We start from the raw sequence: 22,141 nt of genomic DNA on the forward strand, positions 1-22,141 counted from the left end.
AGAGCAGGAAATTGGAAGTAGATTGCACAACCTGCAATTCAACAAAGTTCTTGGATCTTCTGTGGCAAGAAAGTGCTGGGATTTCAGAGCTGGCTCTAGCTTGTAAGGCTTGCTCAGTCCTGGGAGAGGAAGCAGTGCACATTTGGTTAAAGCTGATGGAGGTTTTCTTATTTACTGGTCTAGCTAGTAAGAGCATCCTAGAGTGCTGCCTTAACCAGAACAGATGGAAATACTTCCCAGTGCTGTGATGGACCTAACTGTGCCTATGACTAGTGAATCAAATACACTGATATGAGCTACTGGAGTTCACTGGACCTCTGACAAAAGAGGGGTGCCTGTGTTCCCTGCTGTGAACATATCTCTTTACAGCCCTCTGTATGTACAGCATTTTCTCAGAAACCAGCCTCAGGGACAATTATACATTAATAGCTACTTCTTTCAGAAGCAGCCAGCCCTGCTCCTGAGAAACAGCTATTTTCAGGCAGTCTTGTTCCTGTGGAACTGCTATTTTTAGTGAGTTCTATTTCTGAGGCCAAAAAAAGAAGAAGAAGCCATTTCTGTATCCCTCCACCATGGCCCAGACCCACTGGCTGTGGTTGACTTGCATTTTGCAATAAACATTTCCTCTATACATCTCAGTAGCCTGAAGAAAGTGGTTCTCCAGCCATTACAGAAAGCAGCAATCTGAGCTGGGGATAATTATGCAGGGAAGGCTTGTGGGAGGCAAAGCCGTGCTCACATACTATAGATTCCATTAGAAGGAGTAGGGAGATGTAATGGGGCTCTCCTGGGAAATGCAGGACTTTTAGATACCTAATTTGGAAGTCCGTTCTGGTATCCATTTTCAACATCCCAAGAGTAATGATTAATCCTGTACTCCAGGTTTCTCTGAATCAGTTTGTAGCTGTAGTAAATATGGGCTGAACACGATAACGTCAGTGGTGCTCTGGGTAAATGACTTGAGGCACGAGGAGCTCAGGGTCCCTGGCCAGTAACTCACTGTGCACCCTCCTCTGGCAGCAACTGCAGCTCAGGAATCTGCCACGGAGATAAAAGAGGCTCTGTCAGAGCTGAGGAATGTGGTGTTTTGCAATGTAAGTATCTCACATGCTGAAGGCCCCATAAATGCACCCCAGCAGTGCCGTGTTCTCATTCCTGCAGCATCCCAACAGCTGGGACCTGGAGATCTTCTGTATGTTCTTGTGGCTGTGGCCTTTAGAGGGGCATTTGGTAGATAAAACCACATGAAAATTCCTGTAATACCTTTTTGTTATTTGCGGGTTTAATGCAAATGCTGGTGTCCTGACACAAGGGTGAAGTGAGTCTCACAATGCTAAATCTGTCCTGAATTTCAGCAGTGCCTGAGCAAAGTTCATCTCAGGTGTGTTGTGATCTCTTCCCTACAGCTGCATCTGCTTCTGATCAGTGTGTGGCTGCAGGTCAAAGGTTTAGATTAATTTTGTAGCCCAGAGAAGCTGTGGCTGCCCCATGCTTGGAAGTGCTCAAGGCCAGGTTGGATGGGGCTTGGAGCAACCTGGGATAGCAGAAGGTGTCCCTGCCCATGGCAGGGGGTGGAACGAGGTGAGCAGAAAGTCCCTCCCATCCCAACCCATTCCACAATTCTGTGAACAGTGACATCAGCAGAGAACACAGACTGGAACCACGGCTTGCAGGAGTGTGTACACTGGTAGATCTTTTCTTGGCAGGGTGTTGTTTTCTGGATTCAGCAGAATCAGCAGCTTTAGTCTTTGCACAGGGTCACAGCAGTACTGAAAAAGCCCCGCCTGTCTTTGCTCCAGCACTGTTTGCTCAGGGGCTCCTCTCGGAAGACACTGGGGTGTGTGTGTGGTCTGAAGGTCACTCTTTCTCGGGAAGAGGCTCTTCTTTCCTGTCTGAATGAGAAGGGGAGGCTGTTGGCAGTTCAGCCTTGTAAGCAGTTTCCCTTCTCTTTTGTGCAGGCAATACTGATGAACTTGGTCTCTAAGTGAAGATCATTTATCTTGTTTTTAACCCTCTGCAGGAGAGGAACTCAGTTGTGTTTGTCCTGTAAAACCAGACACTTCTCCCGCCCTTCTTTTTATAAAATATTCATCCTATCCTCCCATCTACAGGAAAAGTCATTATCTCTGGACAGTTTCTTGAAACCCAATTGCCTTTATATTCTGGTCATAAGCAGAGCATTGTTCAAGGCGTGAGTGAATCGTGGCTGCTTTTATCACAACGAGAGCCCATTACTGGCACTTTTCCCTTTTTACTGCTTCACTAGAGAAAGGCAGGCAAAAAATGGGACAGAAATCTAGGAAATGAAGGGTAATTTACAGTTCACAAAGGAGCAGTAAAAATTAATTAGCTGTCTGAGGATCCGTTCTGACCTGGGCTGTGGAGTTTGTGCCAGCTCTTTGTGTTGCATAAACTGGCTGTGCTGTGCTAGGCTGCTGAGATCAGGCTTGTGCTGTGAAATTAAGGCTGTTGCTGAGGTAGAAGTCCTTCAGGGCATGCAAAATGTGTATGCACACCTAATTTGGTGTGCCAAAGAGACATGATGGTGCATATAACGCAGGTCATTACATGCTCAACTGGCTACTTAAGTTGTTCACTATTAGTTGTCACAGTAACTGCTCATGTAAATTACTGATGCAGTTATTCACATAATTTAGCACTGAACTCCTTTGGAAATCCAGGCCTAATTCCTCCTCTGTTTCCAAGATGGTGTCTGCATGAATGAAACACACTTTACACACCATATCTGTATGATCCAAGTCCAAAAAGGGACAGAACCCCAGAGGGATCAGAGAAGTGACAAGACACTGTCCCAGCTGGGCTCTGGGCCAGTTTGGTCCTGGTGTGGGATGCAGGAACTGAGCAGTTCCAGCATCTTGCCAATCATGTTGCCAGCCCTCCAGTCAAGCCTGAGATCCCCACCTGGAGAAAGAACTTCACAAATCAGAAATGTCCTAATTTGGATCCTTTTTTGGTACATAATTTTCAAAACTGTAATTTCCATTTGAGAACTATTTGTCCTGATCCTGAGCGTCAGCTGAACTCTTTTTTTTTTTTTCCCTGTAGTTTAATTTAGGCAGCAGATGCCATCAGAATGTTAATGCCTTCTTAATTCTCACCTACATGCTTTTATTCTTATTAATTTGTTATCTGGGGCTTTAATATTCTATTTTTTTCCTGATTTGATCAGTTGAAATAATTTGATGGCAGCATTTCAACAGGGCTTGCACTGGGGAAGTGTGTAATGGTGCATCACCAATGTGTGTTGCTGTGTATCCTGCAGCGTGCTCAGCTGTTGTACTGCCAGAGCAGGAATCATGTGATGGTTTTAGGTGATTATAGATGAGGCCTTACTTATCCCTGCTGTGAACAACTAGACAGGGAACAAGCTTTAAGGGCAGTTTCCCTGCTTTAGGATTTTGCCCACTGCAATCAAGGGTTGGCGATCCAGGAGTGTGATCCCTGTGGAAGCACAACTGAGCTTGGATCCAACGTGCTTGGATGGCTGCCCGGCCACAGCGGATGCTTTCAGTCAGCACCCTTAAACCACTGCTATGGGGAGGCCACAGAGCTGTCCCCACAGCATTCCCTGTCCCCAGCTCAGGGGCTCAAGGATGGCACTTCCTGACTGAGAGCCATGGGGAGTGAGGCAGGGATCATTCCCAGCTGGAGGATAGCACCTCTCAGAACCAGGGGGCAGAGAAATGGAGGTGGGTGGGTTCTTTGGTGCTCCCCAGGCGATGCCAGATCTGACTGCAAGGGAGTGTCTCTGTCATTGGGTGCAGAGAGGCTTCTGAGACAGATTTAGTGAACGTTACCTAGGAAAGGGTGTTCCAAGCTGTCTAGAAGTAACAAAAATAAAGTTAAGCAGTGATAGAGAGAATGAATGGTTTTACTAGTTTAATCAAAACATTTCTGAAAGAAAAAGGAAGGGAAGTGCCCAAGTCCCAGACAGTTTCTCAGTCAGTGTGGTTCCTTCCCTCCTGGCAGCAGAGAGAGGGGAGGCCTCAAAAAACTTTACTGCTACTTTGATTCAACCTCAATAGCCAAAGAAACCCTTGTGCCCATTAGAGATTGGGAAGGACCCAAATTTACCTAGCATGGGGTGAATGAGTAAAGGAAGAGAGGAAGTATTTGACCCTTTACCTTATGGCAAAACTTTGCTCTTAAAGCACTCAGACATGGGTCTGGGGTGGGCAACAGTAGGGTTCTTTCATCACGACTGAAAGATCCAGTGAGGTTTTTCTAGAGAGACTGTTCCCATCATGAGAGAAAAGACAGAAGAGAAGGAAAGGGATGAGGATGAATCAACATTTAACTATGTGGCTTCTCAAGCCCAGTTTGTACAGCTTCTTCCCACATGTGCATACTTAGTGCTCCCAGCTGGCATTTTTACCCTTTTACCTCTTCAATGAATCCTAGCAAATCTAATTCTGGGGGTTTGCAAATGAACTTTTCCTAATGCCTCTGCCTCAGTTTTGGGAGACAGTAATAAGGATGTGACTTTGTGTTCTTGTTATTGCTTGTTATTGTCTGGGGAATGAAATACAGAATGATAGAATCATGGAATGGTGTGGACTGGAAGGTACCTTAAAGCTCATCTTGTTCCAATCCCTGCCTTGGACACCTTCCACTATCCCAGGTTTCTCCAAGCCCTGTCTAACCTCATCTTGAACACTTCCAGGGATGGAGCAGCCACAGCTTCTCTGGGCAGCCTGTGCCAGGGCCTCGCTTGTGTCTTAGATTTTCCCTTTTCTGGGAAAAAGTTGTGACCAGGTTCCATTTTATCCCTTCAATATCTGCTGATACCAGGGGGTCAGAGCAAACATGTCTTATCACTATTATCTACAGCATGGGGGATGCATGAAGTTGCCAAAATCACATGGTTGGCTTTTAAAAGGATTTTAAGGAAGTTTTTAAAGGTGATGTTTGTGTTCAAGCAAGCAGTGGCTGCTTTTGCACTCCCAGATATGTGTGAGTTGAGTCCCACTCCAGATGTGCCTTGTGCAGAGTGCTATGAGTAACTGGCTGCTCTGTGTGGAGTTTTACACTGGATCTGTGCTCCAAGCCAGGCAGATTCCAGCCAGTGCTGTGTGCTGGGAAGTGCTGATAGAGTTAATTGGAGCACAGGGCTCGCTCATGTCCAGCCAGCCTGAAGGGTGACTGAAATGGTAACAATCTTCTGAAGGAAAACCTTTGCATGTAGACCAAGGGCTGCATAAGGCTGGGGCCTGGGTAACAGCTGCATCCAGCAGTTTGGTGGGAAAATCTGAGCAGGGTGAAACTGTAGCTTTCATTTGGGCAGATGGAGTCCATCTGTTGATGGGATCAGGGATGGGACAGCATCCTCTGGAAAGCTGGGATTAAGATACACAAGCGTTGCATGCAAATTAGGCATCAGATTATGCACATGAGAAGCACAACGATCTTCTGGTATTTTGGTTGGCTTCCAGGTTCGGATTTGGAGTCCTTTATTTCTGGTGCATGAAGGCAGCAGCTGATGTGCTGAGCCTCAAAAGATGCCTCTGCCCGCAATGTCCGGATTCCAGCAGGACCCGATAGAATGGCAGCACACACCCTGCTCAAGCTGTTCCCCAACTCTGTACTCCTTCCATGGGACAGTGGATCCTTCTGCAAACCATTCCCAGCTTGGATAGAGGTGCCAAAGGACCTTGTGTGGGCTTTGCCCTGCCCATCACACTGGCGAGGCAGGCCCATTAAGAGGTGACAGCTTTCTGGCTGCTGTGAGGTGCTGCATGACACATCGGGTATTGTGTGCAGGACTTGAAGAGGTCGGTGAGAGCTATCTGAGTCATTTATTACCCACCAAAGTAGGTGAGTGACCACTGTTGTCCTTATCCTTTTAGAGAAGGATGCTCAAGCACAAACAGGTCAGGATATTTAGTGGAAGTCCGTAAGAAGGGTCACAGCTTAGAAACAGTGCTTGGTCCCATGTTCAGACAATTATCCTTCACTTGTTTCTCTCTGAAATCATGCACTAAGCATTAGTGTTATTAAGGCTGGTCAGCTTATGCTGCATAAATACCATAATGTGAATTTAGTGTTTTCCACTGTTTTTTGGTTGTCCATGAATCAATCCTGGTTCACCAAACACCTCCCACTGTGTGTGCATGATGAGCTTCCTCTCTTGGTGTTCTGTGTGCTTGGTTCATCCAATCCACATGGGGTTTTTTCTCTGATTCTTGTTCAGAGGAACAAGCCTTGTTTTAAAAACAAAGAAACCCTAAATATTTGCTGCTAGCATTCCCTGGGGCTGCATGGAAGGATTTGTTCTTTGGGCTTCCTGAATGGTTTCTTTGGTTTGCTGGAGCTATCACACCGGTCCTGAACAATGTTGTTATTTGTGTCATTATTGCATCCAGACACTGGCTTGGGCACCAGTGGTGCAGGTGCTGGACAAACATTGAGCAGCTGGGTGGTCCTTGTCCCAAGAAACTCAGGAAATCAAGGTTTGCAGTGTGCTGCAAGTTGGATCTGTCTTCATCCTTCCGGCTCCAGTGCCTTGTGAGAGGTGAAAATTAGAAAGAACAGAGTGAGAAGGTCTGAGATGTGTATTTGAGGTAATCCCAAGACAATGGGGAATAGAGGCATTCATATACATACACTGGTACTAGGTATAAATGAAGGATTTGAAGAGACCTTCTCTCTGTTTGGGAGCAACTAGAATTCCTGCTGAATAAGACTCAGCAATTCATGTGACAACTAGGGTGGTCTTGATTTTTAACTGATGAAAGAACCAGCCTCTTGATCCTCAGCTTTTCTGCAGTATGTTTCTTTTTCTCCTTTCTTTTCCCAGCCAAATCCTCCAACATACCCAGAAAAGCCTGTTCTTTTCCCAGCTGGCCCCATCTCAGCGGGCAGAATCTGTGGCCCTCTCCCATTTCAGGCCTGTTTGACCTTGCCTTGTAACCAGATGTTTCACTGGAGAACATACACTTGGGAGAGCCTGGGTTGCACTCAGCTGCTGGTGACCTCTCTGCCTCGGTCAAGCAGCTGTAAACAAAACCAGCCCAAGAAAAACAAAACCTTTTCTAAACTGAGTTGGCCAAGGACAGAGCTGAATCCAGAGATGCAGATGGCCATTAGTATGTTGATGAGGCTGCAGAGAGAAGCTCATCTGCCATCCTTGTTCCTCCACCATGGGTTTCACTCAGCTAAGGAGTTCTTTTTTTGGAGATTACGAGTATTGTTCCCCTGATTGCCAGGAGTTTGGAGATACCTGACACACAGACCCTTTCCAATGCTGCCCTAAGCATGTCATACTGTCTGCAGCTGTCCATTTATTTGAGTGAATTTTTGACCAAGAATATTTAGAAAGTGGTGGCTTGGTGGCCTGAAAGTCTCAGAAGAAGGACTCACAAGAACACCGCAGCAAAATGATGCATTAGGGACATCCTTTCTTTTAGAGGTGTGTTGGGATTATTCCCCTGGCATTTTAGACAGGTTCTCTGCAGAAATGGTTCTGTCTTCTTCATTTGATCAGGAGAAGACATGAGGAATGTCTTTTGGGGTTAAAGCAGGAGTTTAGATTGTTAGAATGTTGTTCTTCAAAACTGGGAACTGGTCAACATTTGGAGCTCTCATTTTGCTCAAGATACAGTGGGATGCTCATTAGCTGAGTTGTGGGGAGAGCCTCACTTGCAAGGGGGCCTCTAGAACAGCATGGGGTCCCCTCATCCTGTAGTGAGAAGTTACAGGAGTTGGGGGTAACTTGATTTGGACCTGGGGTTCAGATCTGAGAAGGCTTTTTCCATTTGAGTTGTGCTTGGAAAGGTTAGAGCATGGACACAAGATTTGCCCCTTATCTCCAAACGGAATTGTTCCTGAGCCAGAGCCATTCTCCAGGGAAAGGGTGTTTTATCCTGAGCTGAGATCTCTGGGAGAGGGATTGCTTGGCACACAGATCCCTGCTGTACCAGGGGGATGGATGCCTGGGACTGACTGAGCACTGTACACACAGAATTCTGTTGATATCCACATCAGTGATTTCTCCTCCACAAGGGTCAGGCTTGCCTGTCCCTGAACATCTGCTACCACTCAGCAGACATCCACCACTGTGTTATTTATCCAATATTCAGTCTTTTTTCAGAGGAAAATTTGCCATCTCCTGCTCCTATTTGTGTACTACTCCACTTTCTACAGCCAAGTACCAGCTTGCTGTAGGAAATGTCGAGGTTATGTGGCTACAGCCCATGGACAGTTTCTCCTCTGATCCATCTCTGGCACCACAAATCATTTTTAATAACCAGAGTGCTCTTAATCTACTCTAAAGTGCGCTAGATCTGTTAAACCTAATCTGAGTATTAAAACTGGTCACAGTGATATCTGAGCACCTGTGACTTCCTCAGACCAGCTAGAATTCAGGACTGAGAAGCCAATGGCTTTTCCTGTCCATGCTGTACTGACATATCCCTTCTGGGGTGATTGATACCTTCCAGAGATGGCATTAGGGTCAGTTACACCAAGGTAAGAAGTGATGAATAGGGCCACAGGGCAGATACTCCTTTCAGATTCCCAAATAAAAGGGTTTTCAGACTCTCCAGACCTTGGCTTCAGTGTCTCAGGGTGCCATTCTTTTGTAAGAGGCTCTGGGAGTTGCATTGCTCAGCCAGCTGGGCACAAGGAGAGAGCTGGAAAGAGGAAGGGATCTGCTAACACTATTTTGCCCTCTGTGCTTAGATCGACACTTCACTATGTTTTAAACATCCGCTTCATCATTCCTGCTGTCCAATATCCCACTATGGCCCCAGCAAGAGCTATTTTAATCCCCTGTCATTCATCAGGAGGCCCCTTCCTGTTCCCTTTCTATCTGCTCCTGCATGCATGTGTGTGCATCTCTCCACCAAGAAATCCCCCGGGGTGGCTGTTGTCAGAAAGGTCACTCTGGGATATTCACAAACAGCAGGTGTAAAATTAACAACTGGTGCAATTCCAATCATCTGGCAGGAAGGAAAACATTGGACAATAGGTAGAGCCAGGGTAGAGTTTCCAGCTGAGGGCTCATTGCCTGATATAGGATGGCAAATTGGTGGGCTGGGAACTCTCCTAGGAATGTGAAACCGATAGGGTATTAGCAGCCCCCCTGCCCCTCCAACACAATTGTTTTCAGCTTGCTCAAAAATATTTGGAAATGTTACTGAGCGGGACGTGTGGGCGAGAAGGCATCCTCCAGCCAATCAGCCGGGGAGATTCCAGCCCTCCCCTTGAATTTCAAGCTTTTGTTTTCCCTGATGGAAGGGAAGGTGAATCCTCCATGATTAATTTAGGGATCTTAAAGCATTTTGGATGAGTTCCTGCAGTGCACTAACAAGTGGTGCTCTCAAGGATTGCGGAAATTGCAGAGAGATGGCAAGAGAGATGGGGGGATATATGATTGATATGGATTCTGACACCTTATCATTTTTGTTAGTGGAACTGATTTTAGCTGTATGAAACAATGGGAGTTTTACTCAGTAAGGGCATCTGGATGGCACAAATCTTCTGGAGGCGTGAATGGAATAGTAGATCCTGTTAGACCTTGACTAATTTCAGCAACCAGAACGGTGGCTTGAGTCGAGGAGCAGAGGAGGAAGATTTACTGTGCTGTGGATGTGTCCAAGGAAAGCTGGCAGCACTGAACACAGGGAAGACAGTGAGGAATGGCAAGGGCTGTTGAGAAGTTTGGTTTAAACCGTGGTGAGCTGAGCTGCTCTGCAAGTATTGAAGTGAGTGCCATAGCCATTCCCTGCATGGAGAAAGGTTTGGATAGAGGTTTTAGATAACACACAGCCTTTCCTCTGCTGGAGTTCACCATGGAGTTCTGGCCAATATGGAGTAAAAGTAAATGTATGAGTCACTGCACCTCACAAGCTCATCAGTGCCTACAGCTCTGTGGCATCTTCAGTCTCCTCTGCCCCTCTCCTTCCCCACCCTCAACACTCTCAGCGTGACGTGACACCAGGAATCCTTTGGCAAAATGCTACCACACCACAACCAGAACTTTTATGCTCCTGCCCAGCTCACACAGTGTCCATCCTCTATGTAAACCGCTTGGTACCAGCTCTGTCCACCACAACACAATTAGTGCTGGAAAAGTTCTCTCGTGGGTTTCTGAGCCTACGTCGGGATCCCGTTGCTCTTGCTCGGCTGGGATGGCGCACGTGGACTGTGCTGACGAAGGGTGCTGGGCTGAGAGGGGCCTGATAAGGCAGTGTGACCCTGACATACGTTGTCAGCAGCGCTGCCATCGCCAGCGAGAGCAGGGGGAGGACTGAAATTCTCCCGTTCAATTGGGCGAATTTGATACCTTCTCGTTCTTGTGTCCTCGTGGCTCGGCCACTTGACATTTCTAAACATTCTCAAGCAAGTTCACTGGAAAACTATCCCATGTCAGGAGCTGGTGATGTCAAGGCTAATAACAGTCCTGGGGTCAAATCCTTCTGATCCTTCAGGCAAGGACCTCAAGATTTGGCTCCAAGTCAACAACAAGGTCTGTCACGTCAGTGATGGCTTATTATGAATCCCAGTGCAAGCCTTTCCCTTGGTTTCCCATGCAGGAAAAGGTTAGCAGTTTCCAAAGGCAGGTTCTCACTTCCTTGTGTGGAGTGGAGAGCAAAGCCAGTGAGCTTGGAACGGGCAACAGCACTTTTTCCTTAGAACAGGAGACAGGTAAATCTTTATCTGGGAAATTCTCTTCCCATTTGAAATGGTACAAGATTATTGTTTTCATTTCTAGAGGTACTGGGAGTTTTTTCTCTGTCTCTGTCCATCATTTGGATGTAACAATATCACTGGGCTGCCTTTGTTAATGTTACAATGGACCTCAGAAAGCCGAACGAGCAGTACTGGGAAATGCACGGCTGGACGTCGGGGAAGGAGATAGCAGGGATCGGACTGGCTCACACTCTGCTGCACTGAAAAAAGGAATTGTAAATTGACATTCCCTCAGCTATTACTTTATAATCCCAGCACTGTGTTGAGAATGATGCCTCTGAAATGGTGTCCAAAATGGTAATTATAACCGCTTCCTATTTTAAATTTCCTCTTAAAAAGGGACACAGTGGTCATCATCAGAACAATAACGATTCTGCTCTGCCCTTCCAGATGTCAGAACATTATAAAGCATGGATTAACAAACACTGATGTCTCTCTACAGACCTTCCTTGAGAACTGAAAACTCTGGTGCTCCCCAGCTGACACACATACCCCACCAGGTACAAACCTGAGCACTATGGGAAGTGCTGGACCTGCTTTGCTGTTGGCCTCATTTGGCAAGGGGGTATTTGAATCATGGAAAAATAAAGTGATTTGCTTCATGTCCCTTGGTGAGTCAGTGACACAGAACAGATCCAGCTGTTTACCTCTCCCCATTTTCTCTGTCAAATGGCCTTTTTTCTCCCTGTATTTTAGGATGCATTTGACATGAGGTTCCTAAATATGTAAGCTGGTGTTCAGAATTGCTGAGTCCTCACTAGCTGCCCTCCAGGCAGTACCCAAACAAGATATCCATGGGGAAAGCTGTCCTGTCTTGAATATCAGCAACTACTAATAGTTATTTCTCTTTATAGACTCATCTATGTTTTTCAGGTGGACTCCAGCTCTGCACACTCATCCAAGGTGATGCACACAGAATAAGTACAAGGCAATGAGCACAGCAGATAGACCAAATTTCCTAAAGGTGACTACTTCCCAGCTATTTCCCTCCTAAAAACCTACCTGATGGTAAGATGGGAGGGTTGTGAAAATTCTTAGCTAAGGAAATACTGGTCCATGTGTTTGACTGAGTGACCCTGTGTTTCCAAAAAACTCCTGACTCCAAAAAAGTGGATTGCTCATTTTGCAAAGCACTTATCAAGTGCTGGCTGGCTTCTAGGAAGTTTAAGTAGGATCCTTCTCCACTGAAGGTCAGATTGCACATATCTCCTGAGATCTTAAAACCAGGGTGCTTCTGAAGGAGAAGCAGAAAGGAGAAGACTATCTGGGGTTAGGAACATCTGAGTGAAACTACATTTTATGGCTCAGACAGCAATTCCAATTATCTAGCACTTAGGCATTGGGAAGATTGAGATAAGAGGTCTCAGATTTAGCTCCTTTCTTCTCTTTGCAAGTTAATGTGCCACTTTTCTTCTTTTTAAACAGACAATCAAATCTATGATAGCAAATTTCAAGTTAAAAGGAAAAAATTGTCTCTGCAGAGAATGGAAAGAACCATTTTGGTTCTAGGGCGAGTTTTTGATTCACCTGAAGTATGGGTAGCTGTCATTGCACACACATTAAACAGAAGCTGGTGAGCTTCTTGCAGGAGTAGCTGGATAGAATTCTGTGGGATTTTTTATAAAATTGTTTGAGTGCATGATACATACCAAACTGAGCTGCTGTTATGCTTCCATCAGGCTATTTATACACTGTGACAGTGCAGGAACCACGTTTTTGACTTCTGCCTCAAATTTGAAAAGAGTCAGTAGAAAATCATGTAGTTCCTTCAATCCTATGAAAACCTTCACAAAAGCTCTGCTCCAGAGCCCCATCCATTTCTTCTCCATTGCAAGGGGCCAGATTTCCAAAGAAAGGGGTGCCATCACCGAGCTGATAGGAGCTGTCTCCCTTCCTTCCCTGGAGTATTTGTACAGGTCAGTCCCTCTCATCTCCTGACACATTCCTCAAAGGAGAACTTCCCAATTTTCCACCTCTTCTCACTGCAAAGCCACCCACAAACAGCTTCTCAGTTTGTGTCTCAGTCTGAGTGCTTGTAGATCAGCAGCATATAGCAAAGATTTATGGAGCATGTGCAACCTATACACTAATCCAACAGCACTGTGTGGGGGCTTGTATTTATTTTCTGGGATGGATAATCATCATCTTTTGAAGAACTTCTTCCTGAACACCCTGCTCCTAAAAGGCCATCAGTCCAATCCTGAGTCTACCAAGAACTATGGCTCAGAAGCCTGTTATCCTTCTGTGTGGTGCCTGTGTCTTTCTCACCCCTTCTGGCTACTTCTGGTCAGCTGGATATGTCAGCAGAATCAGCAAAGCTGCAGAGACAGCTGGCGTGAGGGTTAGACAGCAGAAAAGCTCTGATTCTCAGAGCCTTTTCTATCTACCCCAGAGCTGACTGAATCTCTCCCCCTGCTTGCCCTTTGTGTTGCACTATGGAGTGGAGAGGAGCAATCCTCTGGATCCAGCACTCTCCCTTACCCTTCTTTTCCTGCACAAGTTAACTCCCAGCCCTTGCTGCTTCTGCTCCAGCCCCCTTCTGAGCGTGCTCTCATTAAGACCCCAGAGGGAGGAGGTGATGCTCTGAAATTGTCTTAATTGCTCTTGTTTATGCTGGTTACGATGGCAATAAGTTGCCATGCAGAGGAGGCTTTATTCAGATGTGCAGGTTCTCCATTGTTCCATACTTTGAAGGATTGTCTGTAGGCAGCTCCAAGTCATTTACAACAATAGATTAATATGAAGATCAGTAATCCTGGGTGACTCACAGTCACACACATGCGAGACCCGCCAATCGCTGTGACCTGCCACTGGATTTCAGGGGAGGTTGAATGTTGCTGGCATGTTCTTGCAGGATGCTGAGGAGATAATGCTCTGCACTTGCACAGCTTCTGCTCTCCAGGAGCCTCCCAAACATGAATGGAGAATGCTCTCTTTCTAGGGCAGACAATGACTCTCACACTTGCTGGAAAGCAGGGAACTGGGGCAGAGTGTGTCTCTTGTCCAGTGTAAGTTAACATGTGCCAAAGTTTAATCATGGGTCAGGAATCCTGACTTTTAGTCCCTGATCTCTTTTCCAGGCACTCTGTCACCCAGGCCCTGAGGAGCTTCTTTAATGCATGTTGTGTGCTGCTGTTTCTGTGTCCCACTTATCATCCTTGGACACCTCTGTCTCACAGGTTCCTCTCCAGACTTCTGCAGTTAATGCTGGGATCTTCATCTGGCAGAAACCCACTGGAGACAATGTTGAGACACCTCAGCTGTGGGTTTGTCCCTTCTGTCACACTGTTCACACTTAGAGCTTGTGCTGGGAATGACTGCATTGGACTAGGAGCACTTTGCTTTCCATTCTTACTTTCCTGGATAATCCCAGCCTGCATCCCATTCTACCTCACTGATCCACCCTTGACTCAAGAGGTGTGTGTGCCAATTTCTCCCCTAAATCCTTGTCTCAGGGGTAGATGTCCCCTGTGTTCTGTCCTTCACCCTGGACCCACCTTTCTCCTTCCATGTGCCAGGCACCTCTCCTGTCTCCCTCATCCATCACTCTCCCTGCTGTCAGGGGCACATCATTCCCCCATCTTTCCTTTTCCCCATGCTGGGTGAAACAGGAGATGCCCGCTCCTCTTTTTTCCCTATTTGGAAGATACATTATTTAACAGCAGGGAGCACAGGCAGAGCTATGAGGGAGGGTTGTGCTAGAAGGGATTAACAACTGTCATCAACCTGCTCTTGACTCTAAAGTCCATTACAGAGCAGGGTCAAGCTGTTGAAACTCCTCACCAGATTCCTATTCCCTGCCTATTTTCAGTCCTTGGATGCTGACAACAGCCCCATAATTTCCAGTGTCAGGTTTGGTTCTCTGTGTTACCATATTGCACCATCTCCAGCAGAGAGACAAGTGCAGAAATTCTTTCCAGCTGAGTGTGAAAAATTGCCTCGCTCAGTCCATCAGTAATGTGCCTTGTTGAGTTGAGCTAATTTTCCTCCCTGTACAAAACAGTGAGGTTTCTGCATAATTTTGTGCATTACAAAAACACCAGATCTCAAGGGCTCCATGGTGGGCCAGGCCCCAAGTGTGTTACTGAGCAATTACTGAGTCTTCACCTGCCTCAAGCTGAATGAAACCTTGAGGGAGCAGCTGAGGACCTGACCCCTGCTTTTCCATATTCATACAAACAGGAGTGAGCTATACTGGGTCAGCAAAGGGCTGATTCAGGATCATGTCCTATGATCCCAAAAGAAGGTACCTCAAATAGACTAGGAAGCCTTTTCTACCATAAATATGTATTTAATGTAGAAATATAACTTATATAAATGGCTAGAAGTTCTGTGTAATTAGTAACCCTCACTGGATTTCTCTTCCACAAACTTTTTCAGGTTCTTAAGTTCATATATATTTTTAGCCTTTTCAGCATCCTGTGGCAAGAAGTTCCTCAGCTTAACTACATCTCCTTCCTTTTGAACCTGAGATCCCCCCTCTTCCTGGGAGGTTTTGAACCACCCACCTTTCACAGTGGTACACATTCACAAAGATCCTGAATTAGTCATGTATTTAGTGTTAATTTGTTTTCTAATATCTCCTTCCCTTTGAAGCCACCATCTGCTGTAAACCTGCCCCGCAGTGTAGAGAAGGAGGGAGGCTTCTCCTACCATTCTGGAAGGAGAAACATAAAGAACTTGAAGCTCTTGGGGTGAAATAGTGCAAAAGAGCTGCACGAGGTCCCAGTGGTCACCTGTGAAGCAGCTCCCTTGGAGTCAGCATGTGTTGCCATCACTGGACGGTGACATCTCCCGTCTTTGGAGCAGGCTTGGCTGTGGATCCAGAAGAGGGCAATGGTGACACATCCTCACCGAGGCTCTGAGCACCAAACCCACTGAGGGCAGCCACTGCAGGAATGGAGCCAACAGCCAGACCACCTTGGCTAGTGGATCTGCCTGTTCCTGGCTGTTTCGTGGCAAGCAGATTGAAGTGGGAGGCAGCTTTCAGCTACTGTCTCAGGTCAGATGGGACTGTCAGTCAATTGTTAATTATGACTCTTCTTCTTACTAATTTCTCTAACTTCTATCACCATGGCAGCTAACTGCCATGGAAAGACTCAGACAGAAAAAGGAGAAGACAACCAAACTTTTCATAGCAAGGGAACAGGAATGAGCTACAGAGGAAAGGGGGTGGAGGAAGAGATCTGTAAATTGTTTTCCAGGAGAGTCTAACACAATGTTCTGAATCCAAAAATGGCTTTTGTTGAAGGAACCTTAAAGATCATCCTGTTCCAGCCTCCTTTCCACAGGCAGGTACACCTCCCACTAGACCAGGTGGCTCCAAGCCCTGTCCAAACTGGCCTTGGGCACTTCCAGGGATGGGGCAGCCACAGCTTCTCTGGCAAAACTGTGCCAAGGCCTCACCACCCTCACAGGGAACAATTTCTTCACAATATCCCATCTAACCCTGCCCTCTGGCAGTTTGAAGTCATTCACTTTTTTCCTATTATCACATCTGCTCTGCCCTGACCTGGTCAGTCAATCAGTTTTAATCTTTGGTGATGGCTGTGTGTCCAGAAAGGGCAAGGGGAGGAAAAATTTGACAGCATTTTGAGCTCTGATTAATTTTTAAACTTCCTCCCTTTCTGCTTATTTTGTAGCTTTTGTCCTGGTGCTGAATGTGTTCTTTTCCCCATGTGTCACTTCCAGAGGAATACTGTGGAGATGAAATGCCACTTGGTCATCACGAGGCATTTCACCTGTGGAGGCTGGATGGAAACTCACAGGCTGGGGGCTGTACAAGGCCCAGGGACAAGTGGTGACTTCTGTCACTGCAGCAGCTCTCAGGAGCACGGTGACACAGTGCCTGAGTGCATCAGTACCATGGGCAGAGCAGGTTGTGTGGGATCAATAAAACAATGGCCATTTTGTTGCTGTTTTGCAGTGACACCACGTAATACTTGCTGAAATCACTGGCTGGTCCATTCAGCAACTTTCATTTCTGATTAAGCTCTCCAGCCTGTAGGTATCTTCTCTCACACCTGTCTTACCATTTCCATTTACAAGGGCTTAATTTAGAAACTCATTGTACTTGGGCCTGTACAGACCAAGCTAATTTATTTTACATAATGCCTCAGCACTTTAGGAATCAGTCTTAAGTCCATCCTGAAGGGAAGGGTGGACTTCTGCTTCAGATTTTGGATTGAGTTTTGAGAGAAACAGACCCTGTTCTGACAGGGTTCACCGATTTCTCTAGACCTTTCCCAAATCACTTGCCCTGCTTTGAACTAACCTTTGAGTCTGGAAAATAATCAATATAACACTTTCCTTAGCACTGGTTTTAGGATAAACATAATATCTAGATGGCATCAAAGTCCTTGTGTTCTGTGCTTTAGAAGCAGAATAAAAAGCTGATTTCTCTGCTGAGGGACTTTGGTGCATAAGTGCAAGACGAGGACAGCAGGCAGGTGCAAGTCTGCTGAGAAGGAATGAAACAAGGCAGAGCTGACAGGCAAACAGACCCTGGGCATTGCTGCTGTCAGCTTTTCCATCTCATCTCATCGGGGACGTGCAGGGAGAGCGCGAATCGCTCCGTGGGCGTTCGCAGGAAGCGGCCCCCGAGCGCGAGGGAGAGAGAGGCACGGGACCAGGGCGGCTTGAGAATCCTCGTGGGTGATCTTCCCTGCAAACCTGGGCCACAGGAGACACCCTGAAGGAGCCACAAACACCCCCCTTCTCCTTGGCAGAGGACTCAGCTGGCCAGATCTGACTTTTTGTTTGCTTGAGGCTTTTGTTTGTTCACTGAATGAATGCCCCCGGACTTTGCTTTTCAAGTCTCTTCCTTCTCTGTCGTCGTCACTGCCACAGCAACAGGTGACTTTGAGAAGTTACACGTGGGGAAGATGAGTTGCACTGAGGAAATGACTCAAATCCTTTGCAGTCCCCACTGGAGCCAGTAGATCTGAAGACAGATGCCCTCCATCCACAGAGCTGTGAGCATGGATGAACCATCCAGTGGCTCCGTGCCCTCCAGAGCTCTCATCACCACCAGTCGAGCTCTTCCCCACAAAACAGCAGCGGAGGAAGCTCCAGAAGTGTCACTTCTTTATTTCAGTGCTGCCACACTCACTGACGTCCTCGCTGAGCCTCTTGCAGCAGCAGGCTGCTAATCAGAAGCTCTGCTGCTGCTGCTCATCAAAACCTCTTTGCTCGCCACTTTGGCATCACTCTGGGAAGCCAACAGAGCGCAGAGATGCTCAATTCCTCCCCCTCCACACACCTTCCATTGTCTTCAGGACTGACAGCTCTGATGTGGAGCAGTGATAGAAGCCAGCTGATGCTGTCAGGGCCTGGTACAATTGCACTGCAGGGAAAAAGGCGACTGGCTCTGAGTCATCGTAGCCGCCTGGAGCTCAGGATGCCCCGCACACGTGCTGTCTCCTGGCACAGCTCATCACACAGCACTGCACCTCTGGATGCTCCCCTCTGAGGAGGGGCTGACCAGAGGACTTCAGAAATGCCAGGGCTGGTGGCCAAATGCATGGCCAGCCATTCTTTGAGATGCTAGGAAAATTTACAGGGGTTAAAAAAAAAGAGTTTTTGTAGAATCATAGAAGATCCTGAGTTGGAAGGGACTCACAAGGATCATCAGTCCAGCTCCTGGCCCTGCAGAGACACTCCAACAATCCCATCCTGTCCCTGAGGGCATTGTCCAAACACTCCTGGAGCTCTGGCAGCCTTGGGGCTGGGCCCATTCTCTGGGGAGCCTGGGCAGTGCCTGACCACCCTCTGGGGAAAATGATTTTCCTGATCTCCAGCCTAAACCTTGGAAGGAGCTGTAGGCCCTGATGAGATCTGACCTCTGCTGAAGACTTTGGTGTGTAAGGAGCAATAAAAGAGGTTGGTTGGCTGTTCCTGTGCTTGACCTGTGCTCAGGGGTGGTTAGCAAAGCATTTATGCAACTCCTGAGTGGCATTCTAGGAAGTAACACCTCTCCTTCAGCTCCTCACATTCCCATCCTTATGGAATGGGCTGGGTTGCAGTTGAATTTCTGAAAGACTCCAAAATGAGAGGGATCCAGACTTGAAAATGCATCAGTAGTGCCAAGCCAAGCCAGGAAGGACATTCAAATAGGAGAAATTGGACTGTGATGTGAACTTCTCAGTGACCTTGAGTAAACTAGCTCAGTGCTGCCCAACCTGCCCAGGTCAGCAGCTGAAATTTCCATTACTGAAAGTAGAAGCTCAGGGGTCATTTCTGTTTCATTTCTCACTTTTTCCCAAACATGACATTGAATGAGAGGCATTAGGAGCTCCTCCTATAAATAGGATCACCCCTGTCAAAGCTGGTTAAGTCATAGCCAGTGTCAAGCCCATAAACAAGGTGCCTCTCATGCGCTGTCTGGAGGGTGCAGAGGGGGTAAAGGGAAGTTTGACAGCTCCCTGTTTGACCACTTTGCACAGGGACATTGCTGTTTGAAAGGCAACAAACATAATCATCCCCAGCTCCCATCTGGAGGATTTTTGGAAGTGGTGCAGAGGCAGAGGAGTTGAGGACCACTGCTCTCTGTTGTAGCACAAGTGAACTCTCCCAGCTCCCAACCTCACAGGTGTTGGGCTCTCCATGTCTGCTGTCATGGCAGGGGTTAAACACCCTGATTTCATCTCTTCCTGCAAGATCTTTCCCCACTTCTGCCCTAGAAGTCTGGGATGATCTGGAAACCTTTCACTTGTCTCTGTTTCCCCTGGTCCTCCTCCTTTGGAGCTTCCCAGTTCCTCTTTAGCTCCACGAGAAGCAGCAGCTCCAGTGACATCCGTGACAACGCGGCTTTGCCACTTTGCAGGGAGTCAGCTGGGGCATGGCAGTGAAGCCAGAGGCACAAAGCAAAGAAGCATCTTTGAAACAAGGGAGTTGTGAGTGTCCCCGTGTCCCCCCGTGCCAGCTGCAAGGACATCTGCATGGAGCTGCCTTGGCAGAGCTGCAGGGTCACCAGGGTTGTGCGTGGCTGCGGTGGCTCCGGAGCAGAGCACCTCAGGATTGCAGGAGCTGATGGAGGCACCTGAGGCTCCTTTGCTTTCCTCCTCCCCCACCAGGAGCTTCTTTCCACCTCTTCACCAAACTTTGTGTTGCTCTGAGATTGGGGCTGCTCTGCTGAAGTGATGCAAGTGAATATGTCTTAAAAAAAAACAATTAAAAAAAATTATTTCTGTGGTCTCATTTCCCCATAGATCCACAAGCAGTTGCATCAGTACAGCTGAGGGGGTGGAAAACTGAAGTGGGGGCAGAAAAAGAGAACAAAAACTTTCTAAGTCAGCTTTGAAAATGTTCAGTAACTGTTTGGAGACCTACAGCCTCTCGTCCCCTCCAGACGTGAAGAGCTGTCTGGTGCTCATGTGTGGAGACACAGCCAGGGAGCAGAGATGATTTGTTTGAAGCTGAACTGAGAGCAGCTTAGCAGGGGAGGAATCACTACTTGTTCTGAGATAGGCTAATTATATTCTGTGTCCTTGGAAGCCAACCCTTTCCTACTCTGCTTGCATAATAGGGATCCTATAGCTTTGTACAGAAGCATCAGGGTTCCCTCCCATCTCTGCTGCACACAGCAGCCTGTCCCACTGCCAGTCTCCACCCCAGAAGGATCTGGATGTCAGTCCTGCATTCCCTGGAGGGCTGCTGAAGCACTTTGGATTCCTGGGAGATGGAAACCCTTCTAAAAACGCAGGGTAGAGTTACTCTAATTCCTTGCTGTTGGGGATCAAGCTGAAGCCTGCTGCTTAATGGGGGATAAGTGGATGTAATGCAGTCAGTCAATAACTTTATGCACACATGCAGAGCCCTTTGGATTACTGATTTCCAAAAGGCAGAGTCTCCCTCACAAACCCTGCACCACACTGAGTCAGCCCTGAGCCTTTTGACTTTGTATTTCCTTCTTCACCTGCGCTTTTATTCTTCCTCCCCTTATTCATTTTTTCCCCACTTATTCATTTTCCCCCCTCAGAGAAGTTTTCATCTTGTCAAACGACTCTCCCTCTCCCTGTCTCTTTTCTCTTTGCCTTTTGCAGTGGGAGGAAAGATAATAATAAAAGGAGCAGTTTTCAAATAAGAAGCCCCACGTGTTACCTGGGAACTGTCTCTCAGCTCCCAATACCTGCTGGGGCAGAGAGCAATGAGTCCCTGCTGCTGTTTTGTACCCACCAGACACTGTTTGTGTTTTGTCACAAGTTCCTGTCAGGTCTGTCACTTGGTACAAGCAGGACTGACTGGGCCCTTGTAAAGTAGGATTTCCCTTTACACCTCCCTGCTAAGCACTCCTTCCCTTCCTCCTCACAGGGATAATTGCTGCTCCAGCTGCTGCTGTGGTACTTCCCAGGCTGGAGGAATGGGTTTGGGAGTGTTTGTGCTCTTTGTCTTGTTACTCTAAAATTCTCCTCATCTTTGGGAACCCTTTAGTCCTGGCTTATGTCTCTGAGGGAAGGGAAGGCTGAGATGAAGGAGTCACTGAACCCCTCTGTCTTCAGTCCCTGCTCAGCTTCAGGCTGTGCCCTTCCCAAGTCCAGCACTTTTTATGGCCTTATGGAACTGCTCCTAAAAGGAGAAATTTGCAAAAGAAGGAGCTCCAGACCAAGGAATTCCTGTAAGACCAAAGGACCTGAAGTGGCTCCCTTGGGCCCCCCAGATGGGGAGGTACAGGAGGGAATGGCTTACACTGCTGCACTTATCCCAGGCCTCTCTGTTCCTCCCCAGGCTCCTGCCTAAAAGGCTCATCTGACTTTTATGGGGCTGGAGAGACCAAGCAAACAAAGCCTGAGGGTTTAGTCAGCACGGCGGGTACAGCACGTGCCCTTTCCTTCTCTCCCCTCCTTTCTTTCCTGCTGACAGCTTTCCTGAACACATGTGGAGCTTCTCCTCAGGAATCAGCCTCAGGACTGGGGCAGGAGGGCATTTCTCACCATCCCGAGTGGATGCTGCTTTCTCTTTCACCTCCTCAATACCCTCTGGACTCCGAGGAAGCTGAGAAAGGCAGGGGAAGCAGGGGAAGGGTGCTGGAAGTGTCTTGGAGCATGAAGAAGCTCTGTTGGATGGACAAGTGACTCAAGCATGAGCCCAAAGGCTCGCAGGCAGAAGGACAGGGCACTTCCCTCCCTGCTCTTTCCCAGAGCTCTGACTTACAGGCACAGCCTATTCCTTCCACACCACCTGTGCTGGGGGTCAGAGGAATTCACACACCTTGATTTGTGGTCCCCACACCCTCAGGGTCCCCTGAGCTGATGGTCTGCTGAGGAGCTGCAGCAGGAAAGCTCCTTTCCCTACCCACTGCTGGGTTTTGTTGACTGTAACAAACCTCTCCCTTTGCTGCTGGGACTGTGCTCTGTGGCTGGGAGTGAAGCATTGCTCATCCTACTCATTCCCTCCTTACAGGAGTTTCGGGAATCTTTGTAAATAAGCC

The sequence above is a fragment of the Haemorhous mexicanus genome, chromosome 17, assembly GCF_027477595.1.
Source record: "Haemorhous mexicanus isolate bHaeMex1 chromosome 17, bHaeMex1.pri, whole genome shotgun sequence".
In the NCBI taxonomy this organism is placed as follows: Eukaryota; Metazoa; Chordata; class Aves; order Passeriformes; family Fringillidae; genus Haemorhous; species Haemorhous mexicanus.